Here is a 15,346-nt window from a genome sequence, read left to right as displayed (position 1 = left end):
TTCAAATCCACTGAAAATAAGAAGAAACCCTAATTTTTTCTAACCTTTGAGATTAGCACACCTGTTAAAGACAAAGCAATGATGAAATTTAGAGAAACTTGACTTTTAATTCAAAAGAAGCACTGGAAATGCTTTTGTAAGACCAAAAAACACGTTGGGTGAGGAAAATAAGGAAAAAATAAAAATTCTTCAAAATTACACCACGCTCAACACCCTTAAGCAAAACCCAGTGACTGTATAAACCTACAGTGATGCACACAAGCCAAGAAATCGATGGTTGGTCAAACTCATCAGAGAATCCGATCGAAGGAATGGATGGAAAGGTTAATGCTTCCCCAACATAGTTTCCATTTCGTTGTCTAGGTAAATAATCTCTATAGACAGAGACGATCCCTCTAGCCCAAAGAGTGGAACTGGCAACCAATCTGACAATCTACAAGCCACTTTCCTAAATTACAATTGAAATGAGAGAAGAGGGAGGAGACCAACCTCGCTCTGATGCTATAACACACTCCTTTGTTGAAGTTCTTGATTTCTTTCTCCTCAAGCTCAATCCTTACTTCTCACAGCATTTGAGTACCTACACAAGTGGTCAAAGACACAACAAAGCATAAAAGTGCAGCAAACATAATCAAATGTAATCTAATTAACAAATCAAGGAGCATTAAGATAAATGAAGCTTTGACACAAGAATTTATGGAAAGTGAACTAGCAGTCCTATATATTAATGAATAAAGGAGGAAGCATACAACCTAGGCCTTTATGTTAGTAAGCCTTCCTTGATTGAATGTCAAAGTCCAAGCTCAAGCTCTCTAAGCACTTCTTCTCCAAGCCAAAATGAATAGCATGTAGACACTATCTCAACATAAGGGTGCAAATAATCAGAGAACAACCATTTTGGAATGGAAGAGGATGAATATATAGGTAGGGAGAGGGAGTTAGGATCTCAAAAAAGATAGGGGAAGACCCTAATCTCAAGGAGGAAGCTCATATGGATAAGATCAAAGGGAAATATTGGGAGAATTTGACCACATCCACAATGAAAAACCTCCAACTCGTTGTTCTGGAAGCCTCTAGATCACGAAGATTATTTTCCTCTTTGGGAAAACTTTCCTTTTAGGGATCAGTGTGAGTATCTAGGTAAAAAATGTGCTGCCAACATGAGGTTAGTATAGTGCAACCCACCATCAAGACAGGTAGGTAGTGTCATGGTCGCACCGACCCAGAAATTAGGGTTTTGAGCTTACTTTTTCAGGGAAGGCTCAAGGCATGTTTTCATTAATTCTTCAGGGAGGATCTAGACTTCATATCAGGATGGGTACATTGCATAGTTTCCAAATTTTGGGCACTCCAGGGTATGAAACAGGGAAGTGTAGGATGTGTGACAAAATATTATGTAACAACTGGCATTCCACTTTTCACTCATATTTCAGCCTGAAAAGAAGGAAAGATATACCTTCGATCTGTCTAAGGATATTGCTATTCCTAACAGAGTCTAATGAAAAGGGAAAGAGCAATAAATCAAGGAAACATCCTAGATTTTTCCTATGGGAACTCATGAGAGATTTGACAAGGATAAGCCTATCATAATCTATATTTTGGAGGCTTTGGCATTGTGAATGAGGTTGAAGGATTGTCAACTGATTGTCAAAACTTTGTATGAGATATAGTTTCTTTGCTACCAAGAGGTTAAGAAGAGAGAGAGAGAGAAAGGAGTTGGAGGATTAAGGGAAGATTGATTCACCAGATGGTTGTAATCATTCTTTCCTATCTAATAATATATACTTGTTGTTGTGTTGTCTACTTGATGGTGTCAATGTCATGTTTATTTACATGTTGATTTAATACCATTGTTTATGAGTAGCTTATATGCATTCCATTTTCTTATCTTTATGTATTAATGTTTTGATTATCAGAGTTTATATGTTGTAGTATTACTCTCTATCTTGTTTATATGCAAGTGTTGATCTAGAATCTAACAAAGAAGTCTTCTGCTCTGCTACATTGGGTTCTCCAGCAAGATTGCATCAAGATATGAGGTAATCTCTCCTTTCCTATTTTAAATATCATGCATTGATATAGATATGTATATGATTCTTTGTGTGAGCTGTAGTTAATCTAAACGGTTTACCTTGGATCCCAGGAAGATCATTGAAGGTAGTCCAGTCACAACCACCCATGCATTAGTCCCTATAGAAAAATTAACGACTTTGCTGGGGACTATACTTAGTTCCCAGTTTTCTCCTTCCAAGTTCCTGGGTCTCTCTTTCTTTCCACACTCTCCTGTTCTTCTTGGTTCCCTTTCTGATGACTCAGGACTCTTCATAACATTCTGTGTTGTGCTCAACCTTTGATCTGACCCTTAAAGACTCTTTTTACATCCTCTTCCCCCCTAACGCACCCTAGTAGTGAAAACCAATGAGTTATAATGTTTCGCTAGCTTGCAGACAAAGTGTTTGTCTTGTCATTAACGCCCTTTAGCCTCTCCTAAAGTGCATTAGCAAACCAATATCTTGATCAGTAGTCTGTTATGTGAATTCTTGGATTGGGGAAGCTGTCTATAGTCTGTTTAAGGATCTGAAGTTGTGCATTGTGTTTGGTTTCCTGTTTCTCGAGCATTTTTTATTTTTAGGAAAATAGCTTAAGTGCTTATGTTTTTTAAGAAAAGATTTTTTGTTTTTTAAGTTTTTTCTATTTTAGTTGGTTAGGTTTTGCATCTGTATATTGGGTTAGTTGTTAGAGAGCATTGCATGTATGAAAGTTGTGCTTGTGTTTACTACATTGGATGCATGGTGCTAATTGATGTATAAATGATTCTCTCCTTGCAGAACTAATTCATTCATCGAATTGAAATTAAAAAGAATTTTCTGCATGGTTTGTGTCAGAGTCTCACAAAAATGCATACGTCAACACCCCTTCTGAAGACATTAATAAACTACCTCTAAAATCTATCTCATAATAAAATAAATTAACAACTCTTTTTTTAGTATACACACATATCAGTCTAGGATAGAATCTTGGACTAGGCAGTTGTGAGTTAACTGCCCAAGATCGTAAAACTAAGACTAGTGTCGTTAAAGAGGGTAAAACTTGTTGCATTCATATTATCCGGGACCACTCTAGTCAAAGCAGACTTAAATGCGAGGAAACATTTCAATGTGATAGAAGGTAGCCCACCTTCAATTGCATCTCCATTGGCTATTTTGTGTATCTGGTATCCCTTTGGGGATATTAGAGCTGAGTCAGGGACTCACGTATCCTAACCATACAACATACTCTCTACGATCATGTCCCTCCCAGTAGTGTCTGTGATTTGAGGTAACCATAGTGGCCAAATGTTTTTAGAGATCAACATAAGCTGACTAGGGCGAGCTTCCCTAGTACCTAAAATAGACGAACCTACTCTATCTTCAGTTTTTGGGAGGGTGCTCATCTTCACGAGAGTGATTATACCCTTAATCTGAGGTTTAAGCAAAGCTCAAGAGTAATTGTAACTATAGATTTGGCCATATCTCTCTTTTATCCATTGTGATACTGGTTTTGATCTCTAGTAAACGATGGTTATCAGACAAAGTCATATCCCCTGTCTACTTGTTGATTGAATTTTAGAGTATTTTTTATTTTTTAGGTGTTGGTTTGTTATCACTGAGACTATAATCAATATCAATATAAATTGTTTTGATAAAATATATCGGTCACCATGGCTACATATGGCCCTCATCGTCAATCTCGGTGACAACAAGGTCTTCCTCTACTGATTGTGGAGGATCAGTAAAGCCTCGGTGATCCAAATTGCGCCTCTTCGGGTAATCAATCTCCAATATCTAACACTAAATCAAACAATACATCCCAGGACACTATACTGCTGGAGGAATTTTTCACTGAAGGATTTGTACCTCCTTATAATCCTCCCCTCACTGATCCTTTAGGATCAATATTGATTCAGGTAGCACTTGAGCCTATGTTGTAGCAGCGACAACACCCTCTGAAATTTTGGCCTGCATCCAATTTAGGAACATCCTTTAAGAGTTTTACTTGATGTTTGCACACACTTGGGTTCACCCTGTGAGCTCATGTGAGTCTTTTCACCCACCTTTCTTGATCGTTCAACATACAACTTTTGTATGTTGATATCAATGTCTTGATTGCGACCATGTTCTGGTCATGCACAAGGTCTTCACTTCGTTTGTACGTGTTGTGTTTGCTAGGTAAACATCCATCGCATTCACATAAGGAGTCGTATGCACTGTCACGCAAGCGTCATCACGGTCATCCAATGATCGATAACAAGCATCGCGCTAGTCACTCGCACCATGTGTGTCTTGATGTTTTGAGGCATCTTTTCATCAAGTCATTTTTGCTGAAATTCTCATGATTAGATCACCCTCTCACAGTCAGACCATCACCCCATCATCGACTTGATCGACTGTCACCAAAACAATGCAAAAGCACCTAACAAGCCATTTCAAGCTGCACTGCCCGCAAGCTCACAATCAACCCTTCTTCTGGTAAACCAGAGAGTTTGACTGGGTAGTCAACCCAAGACTAACTCTGCTAAAAAATTGCACAAAGGATGAAGACCATGCCTGCTCTGCCGACTGATAAAATTGAGCAGAAAAGCCGGATAGACACCCAGTGCACATCCATGTCTCCTTTAGAAAATTGCACAGTTTTCCCATCTAGTCACCAGTCAACTGACCAATTGCTCACCCGAAATATTGCATAGATTTCATGAGGAAGCCCTCTGTAGCTGAGCAGTCTGCTCAACTTAGAAGCTATGGAGAGGTGGTTAGCAGGTTAGCCTCCCAGCAACTACACAGTTTTTCCCACCTGTTACCAGCTCCCTCTAGGAACTGCGTAGTTCTTGTTGTGAAGCTCCTGCGGCTCACTGCCAACTCCCTCCAGGAACTGCATAGTTTTTTCTGACAAGCTCCCACTGCTCGCTCACTCCATAAATTACATAGATCCTGTCTGCCTAGTCCTCTTGCAGCCCGCAGTGCTTCTCCCAAAAATTGTGTAGATTTTTCCTCCAGCTGCGCCAGATCCAACAGACATTCACTGCCAATCAAGAATGCCCCTCTTCGTCTCCCAATGACTTTTGCGCAATTGTCATCTATAGTTCCTATAGCTCGCATCCCAGCTCAAAACTTGCATCATGTGGTTTCACAACCCTGTCCACTCTCCCGATCACGTGCATCCGAAAATAATCATGCATCATGGTATAATTGGAGGTTTATGGATTTGATGTCGTCTCGTCATGAGTGATTGTAGATACAGATACATGAATAGACATGACGTGACAATAGATGGTATGAATAAGGAGAGTACATGCAAAAGGATGTGTTCATGAATGGATGCACAAATGATCCATGCAAGGCGATGTCTTCACAAACTGATGACCATGCGAAGATGTGTTCATGGACAGATGGACATGCAAAGATGTGTTCACAGATGGGCAGATGGACAAACATGCAAAGATCTGTTTGCGGATAGACAAATGGACGAACATGCAATTTTCGTGAACGAACGAACACGTCAAGCATGCCAAAGTACAAGAAAGGAGCAACATGAAAAGGAAACATCAAGCAAACCCAATGACCATTGTAGACTCTGCACACCTTGCCATGCAGAGGTGAAGCTGTGATACACCATGAGGACATCCATCACTCAACAACATTGCAGCTCAACATGCACACTAGTAGTAGCATGAACGTGCCAGCACTGTCATGTTGAGTCTTGTCAGCCACATCATTACTGTGGGCCATACTGTGTCAATCAATGTAATGTAACGTGGAAGTGGAAGATACCCACTTGTATATGAAGATTCATGGAAGTAAAATAATCATGAGGGAAGTCGAATAGTCACAAGAGTCAATTTTACCCTTGGCTATAAAGATCCCCCATTTGTACATGCAAAGGAATTTTCACCTTCACTCCTCCCACATAGCCTTGAGAGTCTATAATATTTTCTTTGAGGAGTCAGTAGTGGCTCCAACGCCCCATCCACGGGGTTAGTGATATATGGTGTATCGATGTGTCTTGTAACTTTCGCTTAATTGAGAAGCCTGCTAATAGGCTAACATGTTCTCACACATGTGTTGTAATTGTTTGTAAGATTTGTCTTGAACACTTGTAATACATGTTTCTTTAACGTGTGTTTAACATTTGAATTCATTCAGCTGTTCTAATACATATATCAATGAAAATGTGTTGTATAAGTTGTTAATGTTGTCCTTCACATGTCGGTTACCTCCCAGACATCAGACAAAACCTTTCATGTAAACTCACTATAATTATTTTCGCACTCGCACGATTATCCGGTGAGTATTGTCCGTTCTATATTCCCTTGTGTGTTGTGACTGCCACATCCATGTGGATTGCTCCTGCAGAAGCTGCACACGTCCTGTTGTGTTGTGTGTTCCTAGCATCATTGGGCTTTCTCCCATCCAATTTGGGACTTGTGTGTTCCTAGCATCATTGGGCTTTCTCCCATCCAATTTGGGACTTGTGTGTTCCTAGCATCATTGGGCTTTCTCCCATCCAACTTGGGACTCACTCCCACCCTATCTCTCAACAGTGAAAGAACCTTGGCACAAGTAACACTATCAATCACTAGGCAGGCGAACCTTGTTGTTTGAAGACAAAGTAGACCACTCTCTCGTGCTAAAAAGAAAGAGCTAAGGCAAACAACTAAGATAATGTCAACCAGGCCATGATATCGGATGAGACTCCTACACCAAACAATGTAAAGTCTAGTTGGGAGTTCATACTGGGGAGATCCCTTGATGTTGGTGGGTCCAACACTGTCAACAACCTACCATGTCTTTGGTTGTACCTACATTCACCATTCCCCTGGAAACTAATGGGTCATGGGTTATTGTGGATAACTTTGGTCCACCCTCACTTCCCCCACCAATAGTCAGTAATACACAACTGATTGGTCACCCCACTATCCAAACTATGCCAAGTCCGAGTAACGTAGTTACACCTACTATGAGTGGAACCCAACACATACCAATTTATGCCCCTTTCATGTATGCTCCAGACCATCGGCTATCACTCCAAATAGCATTGTTATCATGTGTCCCTTGAGTAATCCCTTTGGTTGGAATCTTCTATTAAGTTCAAAACCCTAGGTTCAAAGTCCAGGGGAAAATGTTCCCAACATTCACATACCGATAGGGGCATTACCATAACCCCTCTGCCTATAGGACAAGCTGGACCGTAATTAACTAACATAAATATTCCAAGTGGTCACTCCCCTCGTGTCAATCATGTGCCTATGGTCAACTACATGGTTGGAAAGATCCATCAACCCAGTCCCAATCAATCCATTTTGGCACCCCCTTCTCAACCTCAATTGACTCAAGGGGACAATTTTTATCCTGGGGGCAATCAAGCTTATATCCCCCAGCCTAACATCCCATATGGAAAACCACCCTATATGACTATTCCACTATCGTAAGGAAACTATTATCCAACAAACCATATGTATCATGTTGGAAACAATATCATGGGCATACCCCAAGGTCCTTCAATTCATTCATCATCACCTTGGTCAGACTCGGGGGAACCAAACACTTTGCCTTTTTTGGCAACACTTGACATCCCCACTCTGTAAAAAATGACCAATGACCCCCATCTACCACAACTTACATTGGCCCCCAATCCCACAAAAAATACCTACTAACATCCCAATGTTTGAAGAAAAACAAGGAGATGATGCAGGAACACATGTCACCACCTATCATCCATGCTATGTATCAAACTCCATGGTGGATGACAATATTTAGCTCTGTCTATTCCTTCACATCCTTACTTGGCAGAATTGATTTACCATGCACATCAGTTAATACCTTTGGCACCTTGGTGATGAATTTTTTAAAGCACTTACACTTGTCCATCCACTGCGAAACCTAGACAAAAATTCTTACTACCTTGTGCCAAGACACCTCCACCCACATCTCTTATCACATTCATGAATGGTGACATAGGTGGAGGCTAATCATGGCCCACATTCTAGATTATCTATTAGCAGATTAGTTATGTAAATCTCTTCTTCCCAAATTGCCAAGGACATGCCTTAGGTGGTGTGGTCACTGAATGCCAATCCATTCATTGTTCCCAACACTTAGATATGATTTATTCGTAGTATAGCAAATTATATAACATAATCCCCAATGCCCATAGAACTTCCAATGCTCCCACTTCTTAGAAACTCAGCGCACACGCTGACAGTATCATCGGTGCTACCTATGGGGATGCTATAAAACAACTTAGCGGGAACATTGCCTAGTTGTTTCTTGATCCCTCTACTTCTACCCAACTGGTTACTCTTCCTATCGTTGCAGTAAACTCTATGTAGTCTAAGAAAAAACCCAGCGGTAAGAATAATAAGAATAAGAAAAATACCTCTCCTTCTGAAGAGCAGCAAGCTAAGAAATCCAACCTAAAGCAAAAAGATGTTGCACCACCTGATAGTGGAAAGGACAAAGCTATCAAGTTCCCTTACAAATTCTATGTAGAAGACAGTATGACACATCAATGTCTGCGTCTCCAAGGCTGCACAAATCTTCTTTCCTAAAAGGACACTATTCAGACCCTTGTGCTCCTACACAACCCTTTCACTACTCAACAACACCCACATCTTATTGCAAACCAACCTTAACCCCTGCAAGGGGGCAATGGAAGTTCAAATCATCCTTCCTCTGGTGAAGGATCATCGACCATTTGCACCATTGAAATGGTTTATCTTCAAATGCTAGCCAAAACTTATGGAGCTCCAATTTCTAACGCTTAGGATGCTTCCTTGAGTTCAAACCCACAATGGCCTAACAATCTTCATATCAAAAGGCTTGTTGCTGATCTTGTAATTCGGCCCCCAAAAGGGGCACTTCGTTACGCAACACCTAATACATCTGCACATTCTACCCAAAACTACAATATTGTAGAAGACTTGGTGCAAGCAACATCAGCTATGTCTGCACTCAAAGTATTACAAACTTGTCCAATGCAATGGAAATATTTTCTTTCAGCCACTGGTGCGGTTGACCCTTAAGATTTTGTGCTAGCAATATTCTACATGGAGAAATTTAAACCTCGTCTTCCCCGCCAACTTCCATTTCAAGTGTAGATTTTTTCTAAAGCCTAATGTGTACATAGAACAATCATTGACGAAGGCACTTCGACCTACGTCATGTCCACTTCATGTTGGCTCGCCTTCGGTTTTCCAAACCTCTCTCTATCGTCGAATTCGATTAAAACATTTGATGTGCATACATTAATCTGAAAAGGTTACCTTTCTAACTACCCCATCACATTGAGTGGGAAAACAGTAATAGTGGACATTAAAGTCGTAGATCGTAAACTCAACTATAATTTACTTTTGGGTTGTAGTTGGACTTATGACATGACTGTCATCATGTCTTCAATCTTATGCCTCATCCTCTTCCCATTGGATGAGAGAATTGTCATAGTGAACCAGCTATTCTTCTGCACCCTAAATTACTCCCCGTTGCCTAGTGACAATGTACCTTTAGTGGTTGGCATACCTAACTTTCACATCAAGATCGGTACCGGTCTTTTGAAGGGTTCTACCTTGATGGGTTGCTTTCCTCTCTTGCCGCCAAAGGTTCCACATATAGTTTCTATGGTCTCCACCATTCCTCATGACCTAATTGATCCCTAGATCCTCCTGGCCCCTTCATACATGGACTCTTATGGAGAAAAAATGCCTCTGTCACCAATTGAATTGGCTTATCAAGCCATTCAATCTGCATTAGATTCTCCTGTCACTTTGGTCATGACCAACAGTACCATCTCCTCTCCCACAACTGCTCTCTCTAACAATCTCCTCAATCAAGTCCTACCTTCGGATGAAGCTATTCGAGAGATCATGCGTTTAGAGGAATGACCTTGGGAAAACTCTCACCTTCGTGTTTCATTATCTGATTCAGATGTGACCCCTATACAAATTCTATCCTTTGAACCACCTGAGGTTGTCCCCTTGAGTTATACAATTGTCCAAACTATGGATTCAAAAGGGAACTTGGCCAATATTTCAAAGACTATGCCCATTGCTATCTCGGTCAAAACAAGTACCGTGGAAAGAATTCATATTGGAGCTAACTGCAATCCTAACGAAATTGTGAGCTTCACCTACCCTTTTAAGGAGTTTCGTGATGTTTTCCCTTGGTATTATGAGGAAATGCATGGCATAGACCCTTCTATTTTCAAACATGATATCAAGAAGTATTGAGCATTAATTTTATGGTATTTTTCTTGCTCGTCAATCCGAAAAAAACTTGAGTCTCCTTCTTTGGGCTCATTAAACTACCACAAAGAAGACAAAGCATTCTTTTTATGGTATTTTTCTTGCTCATTAATCTGAAAAACCTCGAGTCTACTTCTTTGGGCTTGTTAAACTACTACAAATAAGATATGAGCAGGTTCATTTTTAGGAATTTTTCTTGCTCTTAGACTAAAAAATCCCCGAGTTATTGTCTATTGGGAATGGGTTCCCCCAAGAGTAGTTTTGGGGCTAAAAGCCAATGTTTTGGGACAAGTTTGTAATAATATTGTAAAGTCTCCACATTTTGTGGTCATGAAGCGCGAAGGTGTAAAGAGTCATAAAGGGTTGTCCGCCCTTATTTTTTAAAGTGTCAAGTTGGATATAAAGATATACCCATGGTTCACGAACCATGGGATTGTATAAAAAGAGCTAAGTAAGCTCTAGTTAGTGAGAGGGGAAAAAGAAGAAAGGGTTGGAGTTTTGGTAGAGAAGTCTAAGTGCTTTTAGGTCTTAGCATAGGTAGAGGCTCTGCAGCTGAGTGCGTAGAGGCCTAGGGTGGAAGTCTACAACTGAGTATGCGGACCCTTGCAGTTGTGTGCACGAGGCAATTAGAGTCTGTATTAAACTGGAGGATATCAATAAAGAGAAGTATTCTGGAATTATTGTATATTTAGTCTCTGTTAATGCATCTAATTGTATTGCATTTTGGGTTGAATTTATAATGTCTATTTGATGCGCGAATGTATGTGATTATATCTACTAATTGAACACAAGTAAAGATATCAGTTTACGTGACACTAACTGTGATTGATTAGTAAGATAAGTAAACCACTTGAGATAACTTGGGAACCTATACAATACATTGACATAGTTGTGCGAAAGTACCTCAACCATGGTTAGGTCTGTGTGAAGGTCAATCATCACCTTCAAGGAGGTACTAAAGGGTGGAATAAAGGGTAGATTGACAGAGCCCTAAGGCATAGCGACCTGTGTGAAAGTAGGGGCAAAGGGTATAATTTGACATCATGACCATCTCAGGGTGCGGAAACTTGGTTCCAACATGCCCTTATACTGTTTTGGGTAAGACTTCGGTTCGTGCTCCGTGGGCTGATGCCGAAAGGGCAAACAATGTAGGGATTTGTTTGGCTGACTAATGTTGAACTTGGGTCAGGGCCCACAAAGCCAACAAATGGTTCCATTGTCAGGACCAGAATCTGCATGACAGATGTGTGATGTTGTATCACTGGAATCCAACTAAGAAAGAGGTCGAACATTGGTTGGACAGGAAGATCCACGAATTTGTGGTGCAGGAGAAAAAAAATCCACGGTTGACAAAGGAACAATGGCTAGATAGGTACTTATATACAGAAATCCATGAGATTTTTTTCTGTTCCTTTCCAGTTGAGTTATATGAGTGGATCACAAAGTTAGCGAATAGCCAAGGAAGGTGGAGGCTTGGCGGTCCTATTTTCTGGACCTGAAGTTAGTAAAGGGACTGGAAGCCTATGAGGATAAGATCGCCCACGTTGTCGATCATTGGCTTGATCATATCGAGGGGGGGGGTTGTGACAGAATTTGCGGTCGATACATTAGTCAGTTACAACGAGGAAAAGTGATGCTTTTTCAAAGGTCCATGAGGTAAGTAGTTGAAGTCTTTAAACACTTGGATTAAGATGTTATTGTGTGAAAAACGAGTTATGCAACTACCTTGATGTTCGAAGCTACACGGAGTGGAAATACTTACAGGAACAAAGAAAGAAAGGGTCCTGAATATAGCCCACTAATTTCACCTCCTTTGAGTGACGAAGAGGGAGTAGTGTAGGATTCTTTGTGAAGTGTAGTTCAGGTTATAAAACGAGGGTTCCTGCAACTACCACCTCCACCCACACCACCTCCACCTTCACCACCATCACCACATGTGGCTTCACCCACACCACTACCACCTCCACCCCAGTTCAACAGGGCGAATTCAGTGAAGCTGCCTTTGTTTAAGGGTTTGGGAAATGAGGATTCGAGCCAGTTCTTGTTCATCATAAAAGTTGTATGGGAAGCTCAGGGAATCACAAACGATCACATGAAGAAGTAAACGTTTGTTAGTTCTTTACAGGATTGTGTGCTAACTTGGTACATCAAGTACTCTAATGATAACCCAAATGCTGGGTTGGAAAAGATCCAGACTGTGCTGAATAAAGAGTTCAGTAGGCCTAAATCCAAGGCACAGTCGATTGTGGGGTTCAAGGAAATCGCGATGAAACCAGTTGAGACACCTTGGGAATTGGATCAAAGATTGAAGTGCAAAATCCGCGAAGCTAATATGAACTTAACAGATAGACAACAACTCGAGTGGTTCGTGGCTTCACTCCTACCTCATCTAAGGGTTACACTGTTATAACAGAAGATTATGACTCAGGCAGAGCCCTTAGAGATTGCAATAAGACTGCATGAAATGCCGATGAAAGATCTGAATCTGGGGGTTCAACATATCCATGCGTAGTTGCAAAATATTTTCCTCGAAATGCAAATTTTGAAGTAGGACATAACAGTTCGGCCGGAGGTGCGTGAAGAGATATCGTGCCTGAAATGTATAGGTCAGGGGCATGACAAAGACCATTGCCCAGTCTTTCCAAACTATATTGTAGGAGGAGGACTGATGCCTTTGACGCTAGAAGCCCAAGCAGGACCGAGCACGGGGCTTGTATTGTGGTGCTCTATATGTCAGGTAGTAGGGAAACATACAACCAATAATTGTCATTTGCTACAGAAGTTTGTACAAACACCGCAACAACTCTTCTGCAACTTCTGCAGGACGGTAGGGCATGATGAGCATAACTGCCAAAGTTATGAATTGATCATGGATAGAACACCCACCTATAGAGTTTAGGAAGAAACACGGCCAATTGACCAGAGAACTAGGATAGCGCGAATAGGATTTTAGGGGCACGAACGAGGCCAAGGCCGAGGAAGACCTAGTAGAGGTTGGGGATAGCTGATTTGTTACAATTATGGAGGACTAGGACACTATGCCCATGAATGCACTAACCTAACGCATCTGTCGTGCAAATATTGTACTCAGTTTGATCATGAGATGGAGGACTGTCCTACACTAATAGCAAGGATACGCGACAAAGGGGTGCTACCACTGCAACCAACTTAGAACCTGTAGATGATGACGGTTGAGCCTTGCAAAGAGGATCTGAATGTGAATATAGTGCTCTGAAGTGGAATTACAACAGGTGACAATAAGGGGAAACAACCCGAAGACAACACATCGTTTTATAAAGCTCTGGCGAAGGAGGCTAAATTTGATTTGAAGTGTGCACATGAAACATTCATGGAAGAAAAGAAGAGATTCACTGAGGCCTCTACCTCAGGAGCCGAGATAAACCTGTTCAGGAAATGGATGCTTCTATGCTTACGACCTTTCTAAAGACCTGCATGAAGTTGTTTCATGACAGCAAGGCTGTGAATGGGTTACAAGAACTTATAAATAGATGCACCGGAAACACTCCAGTTGAACCGCGTGTGGTATGGAAGATCGGTAACCATAGAGCAAGGACAAGATGTGAGATGAGACTGACCATGCAAATGGGAGAATATGAAATGGATCAAGTTATTCTGGATATGGGGTCAGATGCGAACGTTTCTCTGAAGAATACTTGGGAGTGGATGGGGAGACCCGCGTTGTAGTGGTCTCTGATTCAGTTAAAGATGGAAAATTAGTAGAAGATTATCCCCATGGGACTGCTGCAAGGAGTAACTATATATATTGAAGGCACGAGCGCATTGGCTAAATTTTATGTAATAGAAATTGTGGAAGACAGTAACCCCTACCCTATGCTCCTTGGCATTGACTAGGCTACTGACATGAATGGGGTGATCAACCTAAAGAAGCGAAAGATGATATTTGAAAAGAAATCACTTCGTGTAATAGTACCCCTAGATCCTGCTGAAGGATCACGCTATACTGAACCAGTCTATGATTACAAAAGCAATGACGATTTGGATTGCATATATAAAATAAAAGCGCAAGACCAAGATTGGGTGAATCCAACAACAGATGGACGAATTATATGGGATCATGAGAGTTCTTACAACTCAATCTTAGACACAGAATTAGAGTGTTGGCAGAATCAGCTACATGAAGTAACCACGCTGAGCTGTAACATGATGACTCGGTTGTTGCACTATGTGTCTTCAGAGGTAAGAAATATGCCCACTTATAATGGCTTGAATGACGTTGATGTGTTTTTGGATACATTTGATAGGGAAGTACTAGAGAAGCAGTGCTTCTAGGCTTTGGACTGGGCACTACATGCTATGCCCGCGAGATGGTGGGGTACACACAGGGGTAGTTTTGACGATTGGCGTGAGTGTAGGAGGATGATGAGAACATGCTTTAGGAAGCTGAAGGTAGGAGTGATAGAAAAGTATGATGGCGAGGACAATCTGCGTGCACACTTGGCCAAATGGGTTAAGGCCTATGGAGCGAAACCCCAACCTGAATGGATGCACTTGTTTTTTCACACCTTGGATGTCATCCCGAAGAACTGGTACTTGGAGACAGAGCTCCGCCATGGCACAGGTGAATGGGATATTCTGAGCGAAGGGTTCATAATGACGTTCAGCTTCGAAGACGGGTTTGACTGTATTGATGAAGTGCTACAAGAAGTTAAAGCAGCAATCTTTAGGATACCGCATGATCCTTTTGATCTGATTCAACCCGATTGGACTACTCAGCTGAGCCACATGCTGGAATGCTCTAATGTGGATGTTGAAGAAGAATATGAGGACCCATGAAAGATTAATATCCATGAAACCGAGGGTCACTGCGAGGTCGAGGGACCGTAGATCGAGAATCCCGATATAACTGTGCCACTAAAAACAAAACAGGTAAATATTGGTATAGAGGCGAGGCCCAAATTCGTGAAGATTGGAGATTACGGGGATGGCACGATGGTAGATAAGGTCGCAAAATTGCTCCACGAATACCAAGATTTGTTCCCTATGAAGTTTTCGAAGTTAAAGAGGATAAAAGGGGACCTGGGCATTATGAAG

This window comes from Pinus tabuliformis, chromosome 8, assembly GCF_031772625.1.
Source record: "Pinus tabuliformis cultivar Carrire ecotype Pingquan chromosome 8, CPIR1, whole genome shotgun sequence".
NCBI lineage: Eukaryota > Viridiplantae > Streptophyta > Pinopsida > Pinales > Pinaceae > Pinus > Pinus tabuliformis.
Note: the sequence above shows the minus strand (reverse complement) of the source record.